Below are 24262 nucleotides of genomic sequence, written 5' to 3'. Positions count from 1 at the left end.
CTGCAGAGAACACAACACAATGTAGCTAGTTAAACTGAACACTGCAGAGAACACAACACAATGTAGCTAGTTAAACTGAACACTGGAGAGAACACAACACAATGTAGCTAGTAAAACGGAACACTGCAGAGAACACAACACAATGTAGCTAGTTAAACTGATCACTGGAGAGAACACAACACAATGTAGCTAGTTAAACTGAACACTGCAGAGAACACAACACAATGTAGCTAGTTAAACTGATCACTGGAGAGAACACAACATACAGTGGGATTGATCACTCGTCCAATAATAAAACTAGACCCTCTTCCTGTTTCTAGATCTGAACAGTAGGTATGAAGCAGTGCATTATCTCACGTTATCGCATCGGCCAAACGTTCCAAAGTAGCGAGGCATAGTGCCAACCGTCAAAGAGTCAAGATACGTGCTGATTTCTGAGAACAGTCCCACAACTTTGGCCCTTTACAACATCAGCAACAAGGTGGCAAACTAGCTACCGTTTGACCAGTCCAAATACCTTGTTCCAGGCTACTAGCTGGAGCAAGTTAGCATGCGCTGATCCGTAGTAACCAGTGCCATCACAGCTGCCCGAGAGCGGAGTGATTTTCAGAATTAGGAACAAGTGTTATGCTGATCAAAGTGTTATGCCCACCTCTTCAAGGAATACCTAGGATAGGATAAGTAATCCTTCCTCACCACCCCCCCCTTAATGATTTAGATGCACTATTGTAAAGTGGCTGTTCCACTGGATGTCAGAAGGTGAATTCACCAATTTGTAAGTCGCTCTGGATAAGAGCGTCTGCTAAATGACTTAAATGTAAATGTAAATGTAATAAAAAAAACGAAATCCCACGTGTTCGTTAGGGGGCCGAGGGTTGTGTCGGAGTGTTGCCGTCTAACGTGAGACATTGTAGTGTTGTGGTGGAGTTTCCACCCTCTATAAAACATCAAACGGTTGGGGAAACGTTTCCCAAACTCGGTCCTGGGGACCCTGAAGGGTGCACGTTTTGTTTTATATTTTTTTATGCCTTTCAAATAATCACCTCATCGTCAAGCTTTGATTCTACTAATTCAGCTGTGTAGTGTTATGGAAAAAAACTCCACCGTCCTTTGGGATCCCCAACACACTGGATTAGGGCCAAGGGGAAGGAGAGTTAGCACCTCAGGTCTACCCCTCTCCCTCTCCTGACTGCAGTACCTACCACACTCAGGTCTACCCCTCTCCCTCTCCTGACTGCAGTACCTACCACGCTCAGGTCTACCCCTCTCCCTCTCCTGACTGCAGTACCTACCACACTCAGGTCTACCCCTCTCCCTCTCCTGACTGCAGTACCTACCACACTCAGGTCTACCCCTCTCCCTCTTCTGACTGCAATACCTACCACGCTCAGGTCTACCCCTCTCCCTCTCCTGACTGCAGTACCTACCACGCTCAGGTCTCCCCTCTCCCTCTCCTGACTGCAGTACCTACCACGCTCAGGTCTACCCCTCTCCCTCTCCTGACTGCAGTACCTACCACACTGAGGTCTACCCCTCTCCCTCTCCTGACTGCAGTACCTACCACACTCAGGTCTACCCCTCTCCCTCTCCTGACTGCAGTACCTACCACGCTCAGGTCTCCCCTCTCCCTCTCCTGCTCTCCACGCTCTCCCCCCTCTCCCTGACTGCAATACCTACCACACTGAGGTCTACCCCTCTCCCTCTCCTGACTGCAATACCTACCACACTCAGGTCTACCCCTCTCCCTCTCCAGACTGCAATACCTACCACACTCAGGTCTACCCCTCTCCCTCTCCAGACTGCAATACCTAAAACACTCAGGTCTACCCCTCTCCCTCTCCTCTCAGTCCTCCACCCTCTCCTGACTGCAGTACCTACCACACTCAGGTCTACCCCTCTCCCTCTCCTGACTGCAGTACCTACCACGCTCCCCTCTCCCTCTCCTGACTGCAGTACCTCCAGGTCTCCCCTCTCCCTCTCCTGACTGCAATACCTACCACACTCAGGTCTACCCCTCTCCTGACTGCAGTACCTACCACGCTCAGGTCTACCCCTCTCCCTCTCCTGACTGCAGTACCTACCACGCTCAGGTCTACCCCTCTCCTCTCCCTCTCCCTCCCCTCTCCTCTCCTGACTGCAGTACCTACCACACTCAGGTCTACCCCTCTCCCTCTCCAGACTGCAGTACCTACCACACTCAGGTCTACCCCTCTCCCTCTCCTGACTGCAGTACCTACCACGCTCAGGTCTCCCCCTCTCCCTCTCCTGACTGCAGTACCTACCACACTCAGGTCTACCCCTGTCCTGACTGCAGTACCTACCACGCTCAGGTCTACCCCTCTCCCTCTCCTGACTGCAGTACCTACCACGCTCAGGTCTACCCTCTCCCTCTCCTGACTGCAGAACCTACCACGCTCAGGTCTACCCCTCTCCTGACTGCAGTACCTACCACACTCAGGTCTACCCCTCTCCCTCTACTGACTGCAGTACCTACCACACTCAGGTCTACCCCTCTCCCTCTCCTGACTGCAGTACCTACCACGCTCAGGTCTACCCCTCTCCCTCTCCTGACTGCAGTACCTACCACACTCAGGTCTACCCTCTCCCTCTCCTGACTGCAATACCTACCACACTCAGGTCTACCCCTCTCCCTCTCCTGACTGCAGTACCTACCACGCTCAGGTCTCCCCCTCTCCCTCTCCAAACTGCAGTACCTACCACACTCAGGTCTACCCCTCTCCCTCTCCTGACTGCAGTACCTACCACACTCAGGTCTTCCCCTCCCCTCTCCTGACTGCAGTACCTACCACGCTCAGGTCTCCCCTCTCCCTCTCCAGACTGCAGTACCTACCACACTCAGGTCTACCCCTCTCCCTCTCCAGACTGCAGTACCTACCACGCTCAGGTCTACCCCTCTCCCTCTTCTGACTGCAGTACCTACCACGCTCAGGTCTACCCCTCTCCCTCTTCTGATCGCAGTACCTACCACGCTCAGGTCTACCCCTCTCCAGACTGCAGTACCTACCACGCTCAGGTCTACCCCTCTCCCTCTCCAGACTGCAGTACCTACCACGCTCAGGTCTACCCCTCTCCCTCTCTGACTGCAGTACCTACCACGCTCAGGTCTACCCCTCTCCCTCTCCTGATCGCAGTACCTACCACGCTCAGGTCTACCCCTCCCCTCTCCTGACTGCAGTACCTACCACGCTCAGGTCTACCCCTCTCCTCTCCTGACTGCAGTACCTACCACGCTCAGGTCTACCCCTCTCTCCCTCCCCTGACTGCAGTACCTACCACGCTCAGGTCTACCCCTCTCCCTCTTCTGACTGCAGTACCTACCACGCTCAGGTCCTACCCTCTCTCCCTCTCTCTGACTGCAGTACCTACCACACTCAGGTCTACCCCTCTCCCTCTTCTGATCGCAGTACCTACCACGCTCAGGTCTACCCCTCTCCCAGACTGCAGTACCTACCACGCTCAGGTCTACCCCTCTCCCTCTCCTGACTGCAGTACCTACCACGCTCAGGTCTCCCCTCTCCCTCTCCAGACTGCAGTACCTACCACGCTCAGGTCTACCCCTCTCCCTCTCCTGACCGCAGTACCTACCACGCTCAGGTCTACCCCTCTCCCTCTCCTGACTGCAGTACCTACCATGCTCAGGTCTACCCCTCTCCCTCTCCTGACTGCAGTACCTACCACACTCAGCAGTACCTACCCGCTCAGGTCTCCCTCTCCCTCCCTGACTGCAGTACCTACCACGCTCAGGTCTCCCCTCCCCTCTCCTGACTGCAGTACCTACCACGCTCAGGTCTACCCCTCTCCCTCTCCTGACTGCAGTACCTACCACGCTCAGGTCTACCCCTACTGCATACCACACTCAGGTCTCCCCCTCTCCCTCTCCTGACTGCAGTACCTACCACACTCAGGTCTACCCCTCTCCCTCTCCTGACTGCAGTACCTACCACACTCAGGTCTCCCCTCTCCCTCTCCTGACTGCAGTACCTACCACGCTCAGGTCTCCCCCTCTCCCTCTCCTGACTGCAGTACCTACCACGCTCAGGTCTACCCCTCTCCTGACTGCAGTACCTACCACGCTCAGGTCTACCCCTCTCCCTCTCCTGACTGCAGTACCTACCACGCTCAGGTCTACCCCTCTCCCTCTCCTGACTGCAGTACCTACCATGCTCAGGTCTACCCCTCTCCCTCTCCTGACTGCAGTACCTACCACGCTCAGGTCTACCCCTCTCCCTCTCCTGACTGCAGTACCTACCACGCTCAGGTCTACCCCTCTCCCTCTCTGATCGCAGTACCTACCACGCTCAGGTCTACCACTCTCCCTCTCCAGACTGCAGTACCTACCACACTCAGGTCTACACCTCTCCCTCTCTGACTGCAGTACCTACCACGCTCAGGTCTACCCCTCCCTCTCCTGACTGCAGTACCTACCACGCCCTCAGATCTCCCCTCTCTCCCTCTCCTCTCCTGACTGCAGTACCAGGTCCAAGCTCAGGTCTACCCCTCTCTCCCTCTCCTGACTGCAGTACCTACCACGCTCAGATCTCCCCTCTCCCTCTCCTCTCTCCCCTCTCCTGACTGCAGTACCTACCAAGCTCAGGTCTACCCCTCTCCCTCTCCTGACTGCAGTACCTACCACGCTCAGGTCTACCCCTCTCCCTCTCCCTCTCCTGACTGCAGTACCTACCACGCTCAGATCTCCCCCTCTCCCTCCCTCTCTCCTCTCCTGACTGCAGTACCAACCAAGCTCAGGTCTACCCCTCTCCCTCTCCTGACTGCAGTACCTACCACGCTCAGGTCTCCCTCTCTCCAGACTGCAGTACCTACCACGCTCAGGTCTCCCCTCCCTCTCTCCTACTCAGGTCTCCTCTCCTGACTGCAGTACCAACCACGCTCAGGTCTACCCCTCTCCCTCTCCTGACTGCAGTACCTACCACGCTCAGGTCTACCCCTCTCCCTCTCCAGACTGCAGTACCTACCACGCTCAGGTCTACCCCTCTCCCTCTCCTGACTGCAGTACCTACCACACTCAGGTCTACCCCTCTCCCTCTCCTGACTGCAGTACCTACCACGCTCAGGTCTACCCCTCTCCCTCTCCAGACTGCAGTACCTACCACGCTCAGGTCTACCCCTCTCCCTCTCCAGACTGCAGTACCTACCACACTCAGGTCTACCCCTCTCCCTCTCCAGACTGCAGTACCTACCACGCTCAGGTCTCCCCCTCCCTCTCCTCTCTCCCCTCTCCTGACTGCAGTACCAACCAAGCTCAGGTCTACCCCTCTCCCTCTCCTGACTGCAGTACCTACCACGCTCAGGTCTCCCCTCTCCCTCCTGACTGCAGTACCTACCACGCTCAGGTCTCCCCCTCTCTCCTGCTCCTCCACGCTCAGGTCTCCCCTCTCTCCTGACTGCAGTACCAACCACGCTCAGGTCTACCCCTCTCCCTCTCCTGACTGCAGTACCTACCACGCTCAGGTCTACCCCTCTCCCTCCCTGACTGCAGTACCTACCACACTCAGGTCTACCCCTCTCCCTCTCCTGACTGCAGTACCTACCACGCTCAGGTCTCCCCTCTCCCCTCTCCTCTCCCTCTCCTGACTGCAGTACCAACCACGCTCAGGTCTACCCCTCTCCCTCTCCTGACTGCAGTACCTACCACGCTCAGGTCTCCCCTCTCTCCTCTCCTCCTCCACACTCAGGTCTCCCTGACTGCAGTACCTACCACGCTCAGGTCTACCCCTCTCCCTCCCCTGACTGCAGTACCTACCACACTCAGGTCTACCCCTCTCCCTCTCCTGACTGCAGTACCTACCACGCTCAGGTCTACCCCTCTCCCTCTCCTGACTGCAGTCCCTCTCTCCCTCTCCTGACTGCAGTACCAACCACGCTCAGGTCTACCCCTCTCCCTCTCCTGACTGCAGTACCTACCACGCTCAGGTCTCCCCCTTTCCCTCTCCTGACTGCAGTACCTACCACGCTCAGGTCTACCCCTCTCCCTCTCCTGACTGCAGAACCTACCACACTCAGGTCTACCCCTCTCCCTCTCCTGACTGCAGTACCTACCAAGCTCAGGTCTACCCCTCCCTCTCAGACAGCAGTACCCTCTCTCCTGACTGCAGTACTACCACGCTCAGGTCTACCCCTCTCCCTCTCCTGACTGCAGTACCTACCACACTCAGGTCTACCCCTCTCCCTCTCCTGACTGCAGTACCTACCACGCTCAGGTCTACCCCTCTCCCTCTCCTGACTGCAGTACCTACCACGCTCAGGTCTACCCCTCTCCCTCTCCTGACTGCAGTACCTACCACGCTCAGGTCTACCCTCTCCCTCTCCTGACTGCAGTACCTACCACCCTCAGGTCTCCCCTCTCCCTCTCCTGACTGCAGTACCTACCACGCTCAGGTCTACCCCTCTCCCTCTCCTGACTGCAGTACCTACCACGCTCAGGTCTACCCCTCTCCCTCTCCTGACTGCAGTACCTACCACGCTCAGGTCTACCCCTCTCCCTCTCCTGACTGCAGTACCTACCACGCTCAGGTCTACCCCTCTCCTGACTGCAGTACCTACCACGCTCAGGTCTACCCCTCTCCCTCTCCTGACTGCAGTACCTACCACGCTCAGGTCTACCCCTCTCCCTCTCCAGACTGCAGTACCTACCACGGTCTCAGGTCCTACCCCAGGTCTCCCTCTCCTGACTGCAGTACCTACCACACTCAGGTCTACCCCCTGTCCAGACTGCAGTACCTACCACGCTCAGGTCTACCCTCTCTCCCTCTCCTGACTGCAGTACCTACCACGCTCAGGTCTACCCCTCTCCCTCTCCTGACTGCAGTACCTACCACGCTCAGGTCTACCCCTCTCCCTCTCCTGACTGCAGTACCTACCACGCTCAGGTCTACCCCTCTCCCTCTCCTGACTGCAGTACCTACCACGCTCAGGTCTACCCCTCTCCCTCTCCTGACTGCAGTACCTACCACGCTCAGGTCTAGCCCTCTCCCTCTCCTGACTGCAGTACCTACCACGCTCAGGTCTCCCCTCTCCCCTCTCCTGACTGCAGTACCTACCACGCTCAGGTCTACCCCTCCCCCTCTCCTGACTGCAGTACCTACCACGCTCAGGTCTACCCCTCTCCCTCTCCTGACTGCAGTACCTACCACGCTCAGGTCTCCCCTCTCCCTCTCCTGACTGCAGTACCTACCACGCTCAGGTCTACCCCTCTCCCTCCCTCCCCTGACTGCAGTACCTACCACGCTCAGGTCTACCCCTCTCCCTCTCCAGACTGCAGTACCTACCACGCTCAGGTCTACCCCTCTCCCTCTCCTGACTGCAGTACCTACCACACTCAGGTCTACCCCTCTCCCCAGACTGCAGTACCTACCACGCTCAGGTCTACCCTCTCCCTCTCCTGACTGCAGTACCTACCACGCTCAGGTCTACTCCTCTCCCTCTCCTCTCTCCTCTCCCTCTCCTGACTGCAGTACCTACCACGCTCAGGTCTACCCCTCTCCCTCTCCTGACTGCAGTACCTACCACGCTCAGGTCTACCCCTCTCCTCTCCTGACTGCAGTACCTACCACGCTCAGGTCTACCCTCTCCCTCTCCTGACTGCAGTACCTACCACGCTCAGGTCTAGCCCTCTCCCTCTCCTGACTGCAGTACCTACCACGCTCAGGTCTCCCCTCTCCCTCTCCTGACTGCAGTACCTACCACGCTCAGGTCTACCCCTCTCCCTCTCCTGACTGCAGTACCTACCACGCTCAGGTCTACCCCTCTCCCTCTCCTGACTGCAGTACCTACCACGCTCAGGTCTCCCCCTCTCCCTCTCCTGACTGCAGTACCTACCACGCTCAGGTCTACCCCTCTCCCTCTCCTGACTGCAGTACCTACCACGCTCAGGTCTACCCCTCTCCCTCTCCTGACTGCAGTACCTACCACGCTCAGGTCTCCCCTCTCCCTCTCCAGACTGCAGTACCTACCACACTCAGGTCTACCCCTCTCTCCTGACTGCAGTACCTACCACACTCAGGTCTACCCCCTCTCCCTCTCCTGACTGCAGTACCTACCACACTCAGGTCTACCCCTCTCCCTCTCCTGACTGCAGTACCTACCACGCTCAGGTCTCCCCTCCTCTCCCTCTCCTGACTGCAGTACCTACCACACTCAGGTCTCCCCTCTCCCTCTCCTGACCGCAGTACCTACCACGCTCAGGTCTACCCCTCTCCCTCTCCTGACTGCAGTACCTACCACGCTCCAGACAGAGGCCCTCCAGGAGACACAACGCTGCATGTTGCAGGTCTGCAGGGCGGGCGGAGTGAGGGTGTAGGCTGCACAGACTGCGTCCTCCACCACACGGGGCCCTGATGCATCATGGGAGACACACTGCACACTGCGCACCTGGGAGCCGCCGCCACACGATACAGAGCACACGTTCCATTCACCTGTCGACCAGCTGAGACGGGGAGCAGAGAGACGGGAGTCAATAACTGATTCAGAGTCGCTGCATGTGATTCAGAGTGGCTGTATGTGATTCAGAGTGGCTGCATGTGATTCAGAGTGGCTGCATGTGATTCAGAGTCGCTGCAAGTGATTCAGAGTGGCTGCATGTGATTCAGAGTGGCTGCATGCGATTCAGAGTCGCTGCATGTGATTCAGAGTGGCTGTATGTGATTCAGAGTGGCTGCATGTGATTCAGAGTGGCTGCATGTGATTCAGAGTGGCTGCATGTGATTCAGAGTCGCTGCAAGTGATTCAGAGTGGCTGCATGTGATTCAGAGTGGCTGCATGCGATTCAGAGTCGCTGCATGTGATTCAGAGTGGCTGCATGTGATTCAGAGTGGCTGCATGTGATTCAGAGTCGCTGTATGTGATTCAGAGTCGCTGCATGTGATTCAGGGTGGCTGCATGTGATTCAGAGTCGCTGCAAGTGATTCAGAGTGGCTGCATGTGATTCAGAGTGGCTGTATGTGATTCAGAGTGGCTGCATGTGATTCAGAGTCGCTGCATGTGATTCAGAGAGGCTGCATGTGATTCAGAGTCGCTGTATGTGATTCAGAGTGGCTGCATGTGATTCAGAGTGGCTGAATGTGATTCAGAGTCGCTGCAAGTGATTCAGAGTGGCTGCATGTGATTCAGAGTGGCTGTATGTGATTCAGAGTGGCTGCATGTGATTCAGAGTCGCTGCATGTGATTCCAGAGGCTGCATGTGATTCAGAGTCGCTGCATGTGATTCAGAGTGGCTGCATGTGATTCAGAGTCGCTGCATGTGATTCAGAGTGGCTGCATGTGATTCAGAGTGGCTGCATGCGATTCCCTCTCCAGAGTCGCTGCATGTGATTCAGAGTGGCTGCATGTACTTCAGAGTGGCTGCATGTGATTTAGAGTCGCTGTATGTGATTCAGAGTGGCTGCATGTGATTCAGAGTGGCTGCATGCGATTCAGAGAGGCTGCATGTGATTCAGAGTCGCTGCATGTGATTCAGAGTGGCTGCATGTGATTCAGAGTCGCTGCATGTGATTCAGAGTGGCTGCATGTGATTCAGAGTGGCTGCATGCGATTCAGAGTCGCTGCATGTGATTCAGAGTGGCTGCATGTACTTCAGAGTGGCTGCATGTGATTTAGAGTCGCTGTATGTGATTCAGAGTGGCTGCATGTGATTCAGAGTGGCTGCATGCGATTCAGAGTCGCTGCATGTGATTCAGAGTGGCTGCATGTACTTCAGAGTGGCTGCATGTGATTTAGAGTCGCTGTATGTGATTCAGAGTCGCTGTATGTGATTCAGAGTCGCTGCATGTGATTCAGGGTGGCTGCATGTGATTCAGAGTGGCTGCATGTGATTCAGAGTGGCTGCATGTGATTCAGAGTCGCTGCAAGTGATTCAGAGTGGCTGCATGTGATTCAGAGTGGCTGCATGTGATTCAGAGTGGCTGCATGTGATTCAGAGTGGCTGCATGTGATTCAGAGTGGCTGCATGTGAATCAGAGTCACTGTATGTGATTCAGAGTGGCTGCATGTGATTCAGAGTGGCTGCATGTGATTCAGAGTCGCTGCATGTGATTCAGAGTGGCTGCATGTGATTCAGAATGGCTGCATGTGATTTAGAGTGGCTGCATGTGATTCAGAGTGGCTGCATGTGATTCAGAGTGGCTGCATGTGATTCAGAGTGGCTGCATGTGATTCAGAGTGGCTGCATGTGATTCAGAGTCGCTGCATGTGATTCAGAGTGACCTGCATGTGATTCAGTGTCACTGCATGTGATTCAGAGTGGCTGCATGTGATTCAGAGTCGGTGCAAGTTATTCAGAGTCGCTGCATGTGATTCAGAGTGGCTGCATGTGATTCAGAGTCGGTGCAAGTTATTCAGAGTCGCTGCATGTGATTCAGAGTGGCTGCATGTGATTCAGAGTCGGTGCAAGTTATTCAGAGTCGCTGCATGTGATTCAGAGAGGCTGCATGTGATTCAGAGTCGCTGCATGTGATTCAGAGTGGCTGCATGTGATTCAGAGTCGGTGCAAGTTATTCAGAGTGGCTGCATTTGATTCAGAGTGGCTGCATGTGATTCAGAGTGGCTGCATGTGATTCAGAGTGGCTGCATGCGATTCAGAGTCGCTGCATGTGATTCAGAGTGGCTGCATGTGATTCAGAGTGGCTGCATGCGATTCAGAGTCGCTGCATGTGATTCAGAGTGGCTGCATGTACTTCAGAGTGGCTGCATGTGATTTAGAGTCACTGTATGTGATTTAGAGTCGCTGTATGTGATTCAGAGTCGCTGCATGTGATTCAGGGTGGCTGCATGTGATTCAGAGTGGCTGCATGTGATTCAGAGTGGCTGCATGTGATTCAGAGTCGCTGCAAGTGATTCAGAGTGGCTGCATGTGATTCAGAGTGGCTGCATGTGATTCAGAGTGGCTGCATGTGATTGAGAGTGGCTGCATGTGATTCAGAGTGGCTGCATGTGAATCAGAGTCACTGTATGTGATTCAGAGTGGCTGCATGTGATTCAGAGTGGCTGCATGTGATTCAGAGTCGCTGCATGTGATTCAGAGTGGCTGCATGTGATTCAGAATGGCTGCATGTGATTTAGAGTGGCTGCATGTGATTCAGAGTGGCTGCATGTGATTCAGAGTGGCTGCATGTGATTCAGAGTGGCTGCATGTGATTCAGAGTGGCTGCATGTGATTCAGAGTCGCTGCATGTGATTCAGAGTGACCTGCATGTGATTTAGTGTCGCTGCATGTGATTCAGAGTGGCTGCATGTGATTCAGAGTGGCTGCATGTGATTCAGAGTGGCTGCATGTGATTCAGAATAGCTGCAATTGATTCAGAGTACCTGCATGTGATTCATGTGCATGTCTGCCCACTCTACTGTCTAGGTAGCTGCTGCCCACTCTACTGTCTAGGTAGCTGCTGCCCACTCTACTGTCTCTGTAGCTGCTGCCCACTCTACTGTCCAGGTAGCTGTTGCCCACTCTACTGTCTACGTAGCTGCTGCCCACTCTACTGTCTACATAGCTGCTGCCCACTCTACAGTCTAAGTGGCTGCTGCCCATTCTACTGTCTAGGTAGCTGCTGCCCGCTCTACTGTCTAGGTAGCTGCTGCCCACTCTACTGTCTATGTAGCAGCTGCCCACTCTACTGTCTAAGTAGCTGCTGCCCACTCTACTGTCTAGGTAGCTGCTGCCCACTCTACTGTCTAAGTAGCTGCTGCCCACTCTACTGTCTAGGTAGCTGCTGCCAACTCTACTGTCTAGGTAGCTGCTGCCCACTCTACTGTCTAGGTAGCTGCTAGCCACTCTACTGTCTAGGTAGCTGCTGCCCACTCTACTGTCTATGTAGCAGCTGCCCACTCTACTGTATAGGTAGCTGCTGCCCACTCTGCTGTCTAGGTAGCTGCTGCCCACTCTACTGTCTAGGTAGCTGCTGCCCACTCTACTGTCTAGGTAGCTGCTGCCCACTCTACTGTCTAGGTAACTGCTGCCCACTCTACTGTCTAGGTAGCTGCTGCCAACTCTACTGTCTAGGTAGCGGCTGCTCGCTCTACTGTCTAGGTAGCTGCTGCCCACTCTACTGTCTAGGTAGCTGCTGCCCACTCTACTGTCTAGGTAGCGGCTGCTCGCTCTACTGTCTAGGTAGCTGCTGCCCACTCTACTGTCTAGGTAGCTGCTGCCCACTCTACTGTCTAGGTAGCTGCTGCCCACTCTACTGTCTAGGTAGCTGCTGCCCGCTCTACTGTCTAGGTAGCTGCTGCCCACTCTACTGTCTAAGTAGCTGCTGCCCACTCTACTGTCTAGGTAGCTGCTGCCCACTCCACTGTCTAGGTAGCTGCTGCCCACTCCACTGTCTACATAACTGCTACTCACTCTACTGTCTAGGTAGCTGCTGCCCACTCTACTGTCTAGGTAGCTGCTGCCCACTCTACTGTCTAGGTAGCTGTGAGGAAGGAGAAGCACTCTAGTCACTGTGAGGAAGGAGAAGCACTCTAGTCGCTGTGAGGAAGGAGAAGCACTCTTGACGCTGTGAGGAAGGAGAAGCACTCTAGTCGCTGTGAGGAAGGAGAAGCACTCTTGACGCTGTGAGGAAGGAGAAGCACTCTAGTCGCTGTGAGGAAGGAGAAGCACTCTAGTCGCTGTGAGGAAGGAGAAGCACTCTTGACGCTGTGAGGAAGGAGAAGCACTCTAGTCACTGTGAGGAAGGAGAAGCACTCTAGTCGCTGTGAGGAAGGAGAAGCACTCTTGACGCTGTGAGGTAGGAGTAGTTCTCTAGTCACTGTGAGGAAGGAGCAGCACTCTATTCACTGTGAGGAAAGAGCAGCACTCTAGTCGCTGTGAGGAAAGAGCAGCACTCTAGTCGCTGTGAGGAAGGAGCATACACACTCACATACAATCACTGTTTCTTTGACCTTACCTGTGTCTGGTGTGACCACAACTGTTACCACATTTACAGCTTTAGGCTACATATAGACATAGTAGGTTAGCTGTGTCTTAAGCTGTGGCCTGTAGTCTCTTTTGATTGACACATTCCTGATTCTGCCTCCTCAACCCTCCTCTCTTCCCTTTCTGCATCCTTTGACTCTCTATGTCCCCTATCCTCCAGGCCGGCTCGTTCCTCCCCTCCCGCTCCGTGGCTCGACGACTCATTGCGAGCTCACAGAACAGAGCTCCGGGCAGCCGAGCGGAAATGGAGGAAAACTCGCCTCCCTGCGGACCTGGCATCCTTTCACTCCCTCCTCTCTACATTTTCCTCCTCTGTCTCTGCTGCTAAAGCCACTTTCTACCACTCTAAATTCCAAGCATCTGCCTCTAACCCTAGGAAGCTCTTTGCCACCTTCTCCTCCCTCCTGAATCCTCCTCCCCTCCCCCCTCCTCCCTCTCTGCAGATGACTTCGTCAACCATTTTGAAAAGAAGGTCGACGACATCCGATCCTCGTTTGCTAAGTCAAACGACAACGCTGGTTCTGCTCACACTGCCCTACCCTGTGCTTTGACCTCTTTCTCCCCTCTCTCTCCAGATGAAATCTCGCTTCTTGTGACGGCCGGCCGCCCAACAACCTGCCCGCTTGACCCTATCCCCTCCTCTCTTCTCCAGACCATTTCCGGAGACCTTCTCCCTTACCTCACCTCGCTCATCAACTCATCCCTGACCGCTGGCTACGTCCCTTCCGTCTTCAAGAGAGCGAGAGTTGCACCCCTTCTGAAAAAACCTACACTCGATCCCTCCGATGTCAACAACTACAGACCAGTATCCCTTCTTTCTTTTCTCTCCAAAACTCTTGAACGTGCCGTCCTTGGCCAGCTCTCCCGCTATCTCTCTCAGAAGGACCTTCTTGATCCAAATCAGTCAGGTTTCAAGACTAGTCATTCAACTGAGACTGCTCTTCTCTGTATCACGGAGGTGCTCCGCACTGCTAAAGCTAACTCTCTCTCCTCTGCTCTCATCCTTCTAGACCTATCGGCTGCCTTCGATACTGTGAACCATCAGATCCTCCTCTCCACCCTCTCCGAGTTGGGCATCTCCGGCGCGGCCCACGCTTGGATTGCGTCCTACCTGACAGGTCGCTCCTACCAGGTGGCGTGGCGAGAATCTGTCTCCTCACCACGCGCTCTCACCACTGGTGTCCCCCAGGGCTCTGTTCTAGGCCCTCTCCTATTCTCGCTATACACCAAGTCACTTGGCTCTGTCATAACCTCACATGGTCTCTCCTATCATTGCTATGCAGACAACACACAATTAATCTTCTCCTTTCCCCCTTCTGATGACCAGGTGGCGAATCGCATCTCTGCATGTCTGGCAGACATATCAGTGTGGATGACGGATCACCACCTCAAGCTGAACCTCGGCAAGACGGAGCTGCTCTTCCTCCCGGGGAAGGACTACCCATTCCATGATCTCGCCATCACGGTTGACAACTCCATTGTGTCCTCCTCCCAGAGCGCTAAGAACCTTGGCGTGATCCTGGACAACACCCTGTCGTTCTCAACCAACATCATGGCGGTGGCCCGTTCCTGTAGGTTCATGCTCTACAACATCCGCAGAGTACGACCCTGCCTCACACAGGAAGCGGCGCAGGTCCTAATCCAGGCACTTGTCATCTCCCGTCTGGATTACTGCAACTCGCTGTTGGCTGGGCTCCCTGCCTGTGCCATTAAACCCCTACAACTCATCCAGAACGCCGCAGCCCGTCTGGTGTTCAACCTTCCCAAGTTCTCTCCCGTCACCCCGCTCCTCCGCTCTCTCCACTGGCTTCCAGTTGAAGCTCGCATCCGCTACAAGACCATGGTGCTTGCCTACGGAGCTGTGAGGGGAACGGCACCGCAGTACCTCCAGGCTCTGATCAGGCCCTACACCCAAACAAGGGCACTGCGTTCATCCACCTCTGGCCTGCTCGCCTCCCTACCACTGAGGAAGTACAGTTCCCGCTCAGCCCAGTCAAAACTGTTCGCTGCTCTGGCCCCCAATGGTGGAACAAACTCCCTCACGACGCCAGGACAGCAGAGTCAATCACCACCTTACGGAGACACCTGAAACCCCACCTCTTCAAGGAATACCTAGGATAGGATAAGTAATCCTTCTCACCCCCCCTAAATGATTTAGATGCACTATTGTAAGTGGCTGTTCCACTGGATGTCAGAAGGTGAATTCACCAATTTGTAAGTCGCTCTGGATAAGAGCGTCCGCTAAATGACTTAAATGTTAAATGTTTATGATGTAACAGAACAAGTGTCTTTATGATGTAACAGAACAAGTGTCTTTATGATGTAACAGAACAACACTAGTGTCTTTATGATGTAACAGAACAACACTACAACTATGTCCCACACTAGCACACTACGTGTTATGCATTGCCAATCTCTCCATTCTATGTAGTGCACATGCTAAGAGTTTAACTATGTTAACAGACAGACAGCAACCCAGCTTAGGGATCAGTGGTCAGGGGTTAAGGGTTAGGGGGCGTAGTTCATGGAAGGGACCTCTGATGCAGGGAGAAGGTGGGAGGAGGAGGATAAGGGAGAAAGCAGGGAGGAGGGGGATAAGGGAGGAAGCAGGGAGAAGGTGGGAGGAGGAGGATAAGGGAGGAAGCAGGGAGAATGTGAAAAGAAGAGAATAAGGGAGGAAGCAGGGAGGAGGTGGGAGGAGGATAAGGGAGGAAGCAGGGAGGATGTGGGAGGAGGAGGATAAGGGAGGAAGCAGGGAGGAGGTGGGAGGAGGATAAGGGAAGAAGCAGGGAGGATGTGGGAGGAGGAGGATAAGGGAGGAAGCAGGGAGAAGGTGGGAGGAGGAGGATAAGGGAGGAAGCAGGGAGAAGGTGAGAAGAGGAGGATAAGGGAGGAAGCAGGGAGGAGGTGGGAGGAGGAGGATAAGGGAGGAAGCAGGGAGGAGGTGGGAGGACGAGGATAAGGGAGGAAGCAGGGAGGTGAGAAGAGGAGGATAAGGGAGGAAGCAGGGAGAAGGTGAGAAGAGGAGGATAAGGGAGGAAGCAGGGAGGAGGTGGGAGGAGGATAAGGGAGGAAGCATGGAGGAGGTGGGAGGAGGAGGATAAGGGAGGAAGCAGGGAGAAGGAGGGAGGGGGAGGATAAGGGAGGAAGCAGGGAGGAGGTGAGAAGAGGAGTGAGTGAGGAGAGCTGGATAGAAGGAATGAAAAGTAGGAGGAGACGAGGGAAGGGAGGAGAGCCGAGGTGAGTTCAGTTCACTAGAACGTTCCAGAATGTAAAAACGTACTGAACACAGCCCTGGATAGAAGAAGGGAGGAGAGAGAGAGCAAGAGAGAGAGAGAGAGAGAGAGAGAGAGTTTGGATCTCTGAGCTGGATGGTTGCCCCTTGCCTTTGTTCTGGGTCCCGACATGGAAGAACAGGCGTCAACACTAAACACTGAACACAGACTCACACTGAACTCAAACACATCCCAGGGAGTTGTGCCATACTCTAAATGTGTGTTAGATGTGTAGAGACTTAACTTTTAACTTAAAATAAACTGTTTTGCTTTCAAACGGCACCCTATTCCCTAGATAGGGCTCTGGTCTAAAGTAGTGCACTATATAGGGAATAGGGTGTAATTTTGGATGCGTACTTGATCTCTGGTATACAACCCCCCTGTGTTTGAGGTCAAATGTTAAACTAGAGCTTTTTGGAGCAGCGGGCCACCGTAGGCCCTGTGTTACCTGTACACATATGTTCTGGGGCTTTCAGATGGCGTCCACACATGTGGCTGATACAGGTATGCCATCCTTTATGAACAGGGACAACAACAACATTACCCACAACAGTGAGACCAGAGAGAGAGAGGAGAGAGGAGACCAGAGAGAGAGGAGAGGAGACCAGAGAGAGGAGACCAGAGAGGAGAGAGGAGATCAGAGAGAGAGAGAGGGAGACCAGAGAGAGAGGAGGAGGAGACCAGAGAAAGGAGAGGAAACCAGAGAGAGAGAGAGGTGATCAGAGAGAGGAGACCATAGAGGAGACCAGAGAGAGGAGAGAGGAGATCAGAGAGGAGACCAGGAGAGGAGAGGAAACCGAGAGAGGAGAGAGTGATCAGAGAGAGGAGACCATAGAGAGGAGACAGAGAGGAGGAAAACAGAGAGAGAGGAGTAAGGATACCATAGAGAGGAGACCAGAGAGAGAGGAGAGACGAGACCTGAGAGAGAGGAGAGGGGAGACCAGATAGAGAGGAGACCATAGAGAGGAGACCAGAGAGAGAGGAGACCAGAGAGAGGAGACCAGAGAGAGGAGACCAGAGAGAGAGGAGACCAGAGAGAGGAGCCAGAGATAGAGGAGACTGGAGAGAGGAGATCAGAGAGAGGAGACCAGAGAGAGAAGAGACCAGAGAGAGAGAGGAGACCAGAGAGAGGAGCCAGACCATAGAGTGAGAAAGAGGGCTCGGCGCTGCCCATGCTGTCACTGAAGCCATTGTGGCACAGATACAAGGATGGGCCCCCTTTCTATCTCTATGGCCCAGCCAGACAGCTCCTGTGTGGACACACAAACCTACTGGACACAGGTTACCAAGACTAACAAGATTACACTGGACTGTTCTCCTAATGATAGGCTACATCCATTCTCAACATAATTGCAAATTCCAGAAACGTTCCCAAATTCGCCAGGTTTTCGGAAGGAGGATGGAATCAGGTAGGAAGGAGTCAGGTAGGAGGATGGAGTCAGGTAGGAGGAGGAGTCAGGTAGGAGAAGAGAGTCAGGTAGAAGGAGGGAGTCAGGTAGAAGGAGGGAGCAGGGAGTCAGGTAGAAGGAGGGAGCAGGGAGTCAGGTAGGAGGAGGGAGGAGGGAGTCAGGTAGGAGGAGGGAGGAGGGAGTCAGGTAGAAGGAGGGAGCAGGGAGTCAGGTAGAAGGAGGGAGCAGGGAGTCAGGTAGGAGGAGGGAGTCAGGTAGAAGGAGGGAGTCAGGTAGAAAGAGGGAGCAGGGAGTCAGGTAGAAGGAGGGAGTCAGGTAGAAGGAGGGAGTCAGGTAGAAGGAAGGAGTCAGGTAGAAGGAGGGAGCAGGGAGTCAGGTAGGAGGAGGGAGCAGGGAGTCAGGTAGAAGGAGGGAGCAGGGAGTCAGGTAGAAGGAGGGAGTCAGGTAGAAGGAGGGAGTCAGGTAGAAGGAGGGAGTCAGGTAGAAGGAGGGAGTCAGGTAGAAGGAAGGAGTCAGGTAGAAGGAGGGAGTCAGGTAGAAGGAGGGAGCAGGGAGTCAGGTAGAAGGAGGGAGTCAGGTAGAAGGAGGGAGTCAGGTAGGAGGAGGGGAGCAGGGAGTCAGGTAGAAGGAGGGAGCAGGGAGTCAGGTAGAAGGAGGGAGTCAGGTAGAAGGAGGGAGTCAGGTAGAAGGAGGGGAGTCAGGTAGAAGGAGGGAGCAGGGAGTCAGGTAGAAGGAGGGAGCAGGGAGTCAGGTAGAAGGAGGGAGTCAGGTAGAAGGAGGGAGTCAGGTAGAAGGAGGGAGCAGGGAGTCAGGTAGAAGGAGGGAGTCAGGTAGAAGGAGGGAGTCAGGTAGAAGGAAGGAGTCAGGTAGAAGGAGGGACTCAGGTAGAAGGAGGGAGCAGGGAGTCAGGTAGAAGGAGGGAGCAGGGAGTCAGGTAGAAGGAGGGAGTCAGGTAGAAGGAGGGAGCAGGGAGTCAGGTAGAAGGAGGGAGTCAGGTAGAAGGAGGGAGCAGGGAGTCAGGTAGGAGGAGGGACTCAGGTAGAAGGAGGGAGCAGGGAGTCAGGTAGAAGGAGGGAGCAGGGAGTCAGGTAGGAGGAGGAGTCAGGTAGAAGGAGGGAGCAGGGAGTCAGGTAGAAGGAGGGAGTCAGGTAGAAGGAGGGAGCAGGGAGTCAGGTAGAAGGAGGGAGCAGGGAGTCAGGTAGGAGGAGGGAGTCAGGTAGAAGGAGGGAGCAGGGAGTCAGGTAGAAGGAGGGAGTCAGGTAGAAGGAGGGAGCAGGGAGTCAGGTAGGAGGAGGGAGGAGGGAGTCAGGTAGAAGGAGGGAGCAGGGATTCAGGTCGGAGGAGGGAGCAGGGAGTCAGGTAGAAGGAGGGAGTCAGGTAGAAGGAAGGAGTCAGGTAGAAGGAGGAGCAGGGAGTCAGGTAGAAGGAGGGAGCAGGGAGTCAGGTAGAAGGAGGGAGCAGGGAGTCAGGTAGAAGGAGGGAGCAGGGAGTCAGGTAGAAGGAGGGAGCAGGGAGTCAGGTAGAAGGAGGGAGTCAGGTAGAAGGAGGGGAGCAGGGAGTCAGGTAGGAGGAGGGAGGAGGGAGTCAGGTAGAAGGAGGGAGCAGGGATTCAGGTCGGAGGAGGGAGCAGGGAGTCAGGTAGAAGGAGGGAGTCAGGTAGAAGGAAGGAGTCAGGTAGAAGGAGGGAGCAGGGATTCAGGTAGGAGGAGGGAGTCAGGTAGAAGGAGGGAGCAGGGATTCAGGTAGGAGGAGGGAGTCAGGTAGAAGGAGGGAGCAGGGAGTCAGGTAGAAGGAGGGAGTCAGGTAGAAGGAGGGAGTCAGGTAGAAGGAAGGAGTCAGGTAGAAGGAGGGACTCAGGTAGAAGGAGGGAGCAGGGAGTCAGGTAGAAGGAGGGGAGCAGGGAGTCAGGTAGAAGGAGGGAGTCAGGTAGAAGGAGGGAGCAGGGAGTCAGGTAGAAGGAGGGAGTCAGGTAGAAGGAGGGAGCAGGGAGTCAGGTAGGAGGAGGGACTCAGGTAGAAGGAGGGAGCAGGGAGTCAGGTAGAAGGAGGGAGCAGGGAGTCAGGTAGGAGGAGGGAGTCAGGTAGAAGGAGGGAGCAGGGAGTCAGGTAGAAGGAGGGAGTCAGGTAGAAGGAGGGAGCAGGGAGTCAGGTAGAAGGAGGGAGCAGGGAGTCAGGTAGGAGGAGGGAGTCAGGTAGAAGGAGGGAGCAGGGAGTCAGGTAGAAGGAGGGAGTCAGGTAGAAGGAGGGAGCAGGGAGTCAGGTAGGAGGAGGGAGGAGGGAGTCAGGTAGAAGGAGGGAGCAGGGATTCAGGTCGGAGGAGGGAGCAGGGAGTCAGGTAGAAGGAGGGAGTCAGGTAGAAGGAAGGAGTCAGGTAGAAGGAGGGAGCAGGGAGTCAGGTAGAAGGAGGGAGCAGGGAGTCAGGTAGAAGGAGGGAGCAGGGAGTCAGGTAGAAGGAGGGAGCAGGGAGTCAGGTAGAAGGAGGGAGCAGGGAGTCAGGTAGAAGGAGGGAGTCAGGTAGAAGGAGGGAGCAGGGAGTCAGGTAGGAGGAGGGAGGAGGGAGTCAGGTAGAAGGAGGGAGCAGGGATTCAGGTCGGAGGAGGGAGCAGGGAGTCAGGTAGAAGGAGGGAGTCAGGTAGAAGGAAGGAGTCAGGTAGAAGGAGGGAGCAGGGATTCAGGTAGGAGGAGGGAGTCAGGTAGAAGGAGGGAGCAGGGATTCAGGTAGGAGGAGGGAGTCAGGTAGAAGGAGGGAGCAGGGAGTCAGGTAGAAGGAGGGAGCAGGGATTCAGGTAGAAGGAGGGAGCAGGGAGTCAGGTAGAAGGAGGGAGCAGGGAGTCAGGTAGAAGGAGGGAGCAGGGAGTCAGGTAGAAGGAGGGAGCAGGGATTCAGGTAGGAGGAGGGAGGAGGGAGTCAGGTAGAAGGAGGGAGTCAGGTAGAAGGAGGGAGCAGGGAGTCAGGTAGAAGGAGGGAGTCAGGTAGAAGGAGGGAGCAGGGAGTCAGGTAGAAGGAGGGAGCAGGGAGTCAGGTAGGAGGAGGGAGGAGGGAGTCAGGTAGGAGGAGGGAGGAGGGAGTCAGGTAGAAGGAGGGAGCAGGGAGTCAGGTAGAAGGAGGGAGCAGGGAGTCAGGTAGGAGGAGGGAGTCAGGTAGAAGGAGGGAGTCAGGTAGAAGGAGGGAGCAGGGAGTCAGGTAGAAGGAGGGAGCAGGGAGTCAGGTAGAAGGAGGGAGCAGGGAGTCAGGTAGGAGGAGGGAGTCAGGTAGAAGGAGGGAGTCAGGTAGAAGGAGGGAGCAGGGAGTCAGGTAGAAGGAGGGAGTCAGGTAGAAGGAGGGAGTCAGGTAGAAGGAGGGAGCAGGGAGTCAGGTAGAAGGAGGGAGTCAGGTAGAAGGAGGGAGTCAGGTAGAAGGAAGGAGTCAGGTAGAAGGAGGGAGCAGGGAGTCAGGTAGAAGGAGGGAGTCAGGTAGAAGGAGGGAGTCAGGTAGAAGGAGGGAGTCAGGTAGAAGGAAGGAGTCAGGTAGAAGGAGGGAGTCAGGTAGAAGGAGGGAGCAGGGAGTCAGGTAGGATGATGGAGTAAGGTAGGAGGAGGGAGTCAGGTAGAAGGAGGGAGTCAGGTAGGAGGAGGGAGTCAGGTAGAAGGAGGGAGTCAGGTAGGAGAGAGCAGGGATTCAGGTAGGAGGAGGGAGGAGGGACTCAGGTAGAAGGAGGGAGCAGGGATTCAGGTAGAAGGAGGGAGCAGGGAGTCAGGTAGAAGGAGGGAGTCAGGTAGAAGGAAGGAGTCAGGTAGAAGGAGGGAGCAGGGATTCAGGTAGGAGGAGGGAGTCAGGTAGAAGGAGGGAGTCAGGTAGAAGGAAGGAGTCAGGTAGAAGGAGGGAGCAGGGAGTCAGGTAGAAGGAGGGAGTCAGGTAGAAGGAGGGAGTCAGGTAGAAGGAGGGAGTCAGGTAGAAGGAAGGAGTCAGGTAGAAGGAGGGAGTCAGGTAGAAGGAGGGAGCAGGGAGTCAGGTAGGATGATGGAGTAAGGTAGGAGGAGGGAGTCAGGTAGAAGGAGGGAGTCAGGTAGGAGGAGGGAGTCAGGTAGAAGGAGGGAGTCAGGTAGGAGAGAGCAGGGATTCAGGTAGGAGGAGGGAGGAGGGACTCAGGTAGAAGGAGGGAGCAGGGATTCAGGTAGAAGGAGGGAGCAGGGAGTCAGGTAGAAGGAGGGAGTCAGGTAGAAGGAAGGAGTCAGGTAGAAGGAGGGAGCAGGGATTCAGGTAGGAGGAGGGAGTCAGGTAGAAGGAGGGAGCAGGGATTCAGGTAGGAGGAGGGAGTCAGGTAGAAGGAGGGAGCAGGGAGTCAGGTAGAAGGAGGGAGCAGGGATTCAGGTAGGAGGAGGGAGGAGGGAGTCAGGTAGAAGGAGGGAGTCAGGTAGAAGGAGGGAGCAGGGAGTCAGGTAGAAGGAGGGAGCAGGGAGTCAGGTAGAAGGAGGGAGTCAGGTAGAAGGAGGGAGTCAGGTAGAAGGAAGGAGTCAGGTAGAAGGAGGGAGTCAGGTAGAAGGAGGAAGCAGGGAGTCAGGTAGAAGGAGGGAGCAGGGAGTCAGGTAGAAGGAGGGAGCAGGGAGTCAGGTAGAAGGAGGGAGCAGGGAGTCAGGTAGAAGGAGGGAGTCAGGTAGAAGGAGGGAGCAGGGAGTCAGGTAGAAGGAGGAGCAGGGAGTCAGGTAGAAGGAGGGAGCAGGGAGTCAGGTAGGAGGAGGGAGGAGGGAGTCAGGTAGAAGGAGGGAGCAGGGATTCAGGTCGGAGGAGGGAGCAGGGAGTCAGGTAGAAGGAGGGAGTCAGGTAGAAGGAAGTAGTCAGGTAGAAGGAAGGAGTCAGGTAGAAGGAGGGAGCAGGGATTCAGGTAGGAGGAGGGAGTCAGGTAGAAGGAGGGAGCAGGGATTCAGGTAGGAGGAGGGAGTCAGGTAGAAGGAGGGAGCAGGGAGTCAGGTAGAAGGAGGGAGCAGGGATTCAGGTAGGAGGAGGGAGGAGGGAGTCAGGTAGAAGGAGGGAGCAGGGATTCAGGTAGGAGGAGGGAGTCAGGTAGAAGGAGGAGTCAGGTAGAAGGAGGGAGCAGGGAGTCAGGTAGGAGGAGGGAGGAGGGAGTCAGGTAGAAGGAGGGAGTCAGGTAGAAGGAGGGAGTCAGGTAGAAGGAAGGAGTCAGGTAGAAGGAGGGAGTCAGGTAGAAGGAGGGAGCAGGGAGTCAGGTAGGAGGAGGGAGCAGGGAGTCAGGTAGAAGGAGGGAGTCAGGTAGAAGGAGGGAGCAGGGAGTCAGGTAGAAGGAGGGAGCAGGGAGTCAGGTAGGAGGAGGGAGGAGGGAGTCAGGTAGAAGGAGGGAGTCAGGTAGAAGGAAGGAGTCAGGTAGAAGGAGGGAGTCAGGTAGAAGGAGGGAGCAGGGAGTCAGGTAGGAGGAGGGAGCAGGGAGTCAGGTAGAAGGAGGGAGTCAGGTAGAAGGAGGGAGTCAGGTAGAAGGAAGGAGTCAGGTAGAAGGAGGGAGTCAGGTAGAAGGAGGGAGCAGGGAGTCAGGTAGGAGGAGGGAGCAGGGAGTCAGGTAGAAGGAGGGAGCAGGGAGTCAGGTAGGAGGAGGGAGCAGGGAGTCAGGTAGAAGGAGGAGTCAGGTAGAAGGAGGGAGTCAGGTAGAAGGAGGGAGCAGGGAGTCAGGTAGAAGGAGGGAGTCAGGTAGAAGGAGGGAGTCAGGTAGAAGGAAGGAGTCAGGTAGAAGGAGGGAGTCAGGTAGAAGGAGGGAGTCAGGTAGAAGGAAGGAGTCAGGTAGAAGGAGGGAGCAGGGAGTCAGGTAGAAGGAGGGAGCAGGGAGTCAGGTAGAAGGAGGGAGTCAGGTAGAAGGAGGGAGTCAGGTAGAAGGAAGGAGTCAGGTAGAAGGAGGGAGTCAGGTAGAAGGAGGGAGCAGGGAGTCAGGTAGAAGGGAGGGAGCAGGGAGTCAGGTAGAAGGGAGGGAGCAGGAGTCAGGTAGGAGGAGGGAGGAGGGAGTCAGGTAGAAGGAGGGAGCAGGATTCAGGTCGGAGGAGGGAGCAGGAGTCAGGTAGAAGGAGGGAGTCAGGTAGAAGGAAGGAGTCAGGTAGAAGGAGGGAGCAGGGATTCAGGTAGGAGGAGGGAGTCAGGTAGAAGGAGGGAGCAGGGATTCAGGTAGGAGGAGGGAGTCAGGTAGAAGGAGGGAGCAGGGAGTCAGGTAGAAGGAGGGAGCAGGGATTCAGGTAGGAGGAGGGAGGAGGGAGTCAGGTAGAAGGAGGGAGCAGGGATTCAGGTAGGAGGAGGGAGGAGGGAGTCAGGTAGAAGGAGGGAGTCAGGTAGAAGGAGGAGCAGGGAGTCAGGTAGGAGGAGGGAGGAGGGAGTCAGGTAGAAGGAGGGAGTCAGGTAGAAGGAGGAGTCAGGTAGAAGGAAGGAGTCAGGTAGAAGGAGGGAGTCAGGTAGAAGGAGGGAGCAGGGAGTCAGGTAGGAGGAGGAGCAGGGAGTCAGGTAGAAGGAGGGAGTCAGGTAGAAGGAGGGAGTCAGGTAGAAGGAGGGAGCAGGGAGTCAGGTAGAAGGAGGGAGCAGGGAGTCAGGTAGAAGGAGGGAGCAGGGAGTCAGGTAGGAGGAGGGAGGAGGGAGTCAGGTAGAAGGAGGGAGTCAGGTAGAAGGAGG

The 24262-nt window shown here is 55.4% G+C and overlaps 1 pseudogene; it reads right to left on the bottom strand.

Annotated features, from left to right (window-relative positions):
• LOC135532091 (papilin-like) overlaps positions 1 to 24262 on the bottom strand; it is a 112078-nt pseudogene that overhangs the window by 18227 nt on the left and 69589 nt on the right.

This window comes from Oncorhynchus masou, unplaced genomic scaffold (assembly GCF_036934945.1).
Source record: "Oncorhynchus masou masou isolate Uvic2021 unplaced genomic scaffold, UVic_Omas_1.1 unplaced_scaffold_1720, whole genome shotgun sequence".
NCBI classification, from domain to species: Eukaryota; Metazoa; Chordata; class Actinopteri; order Salmoniformes; family Salmonidae; genus Oncorhynchus; species Oncorhynchus masou.
Note: the sequence above shows the minus strand (reverse complement) of the source record. Positions and strands in the feature narration are given on the sequence as shown.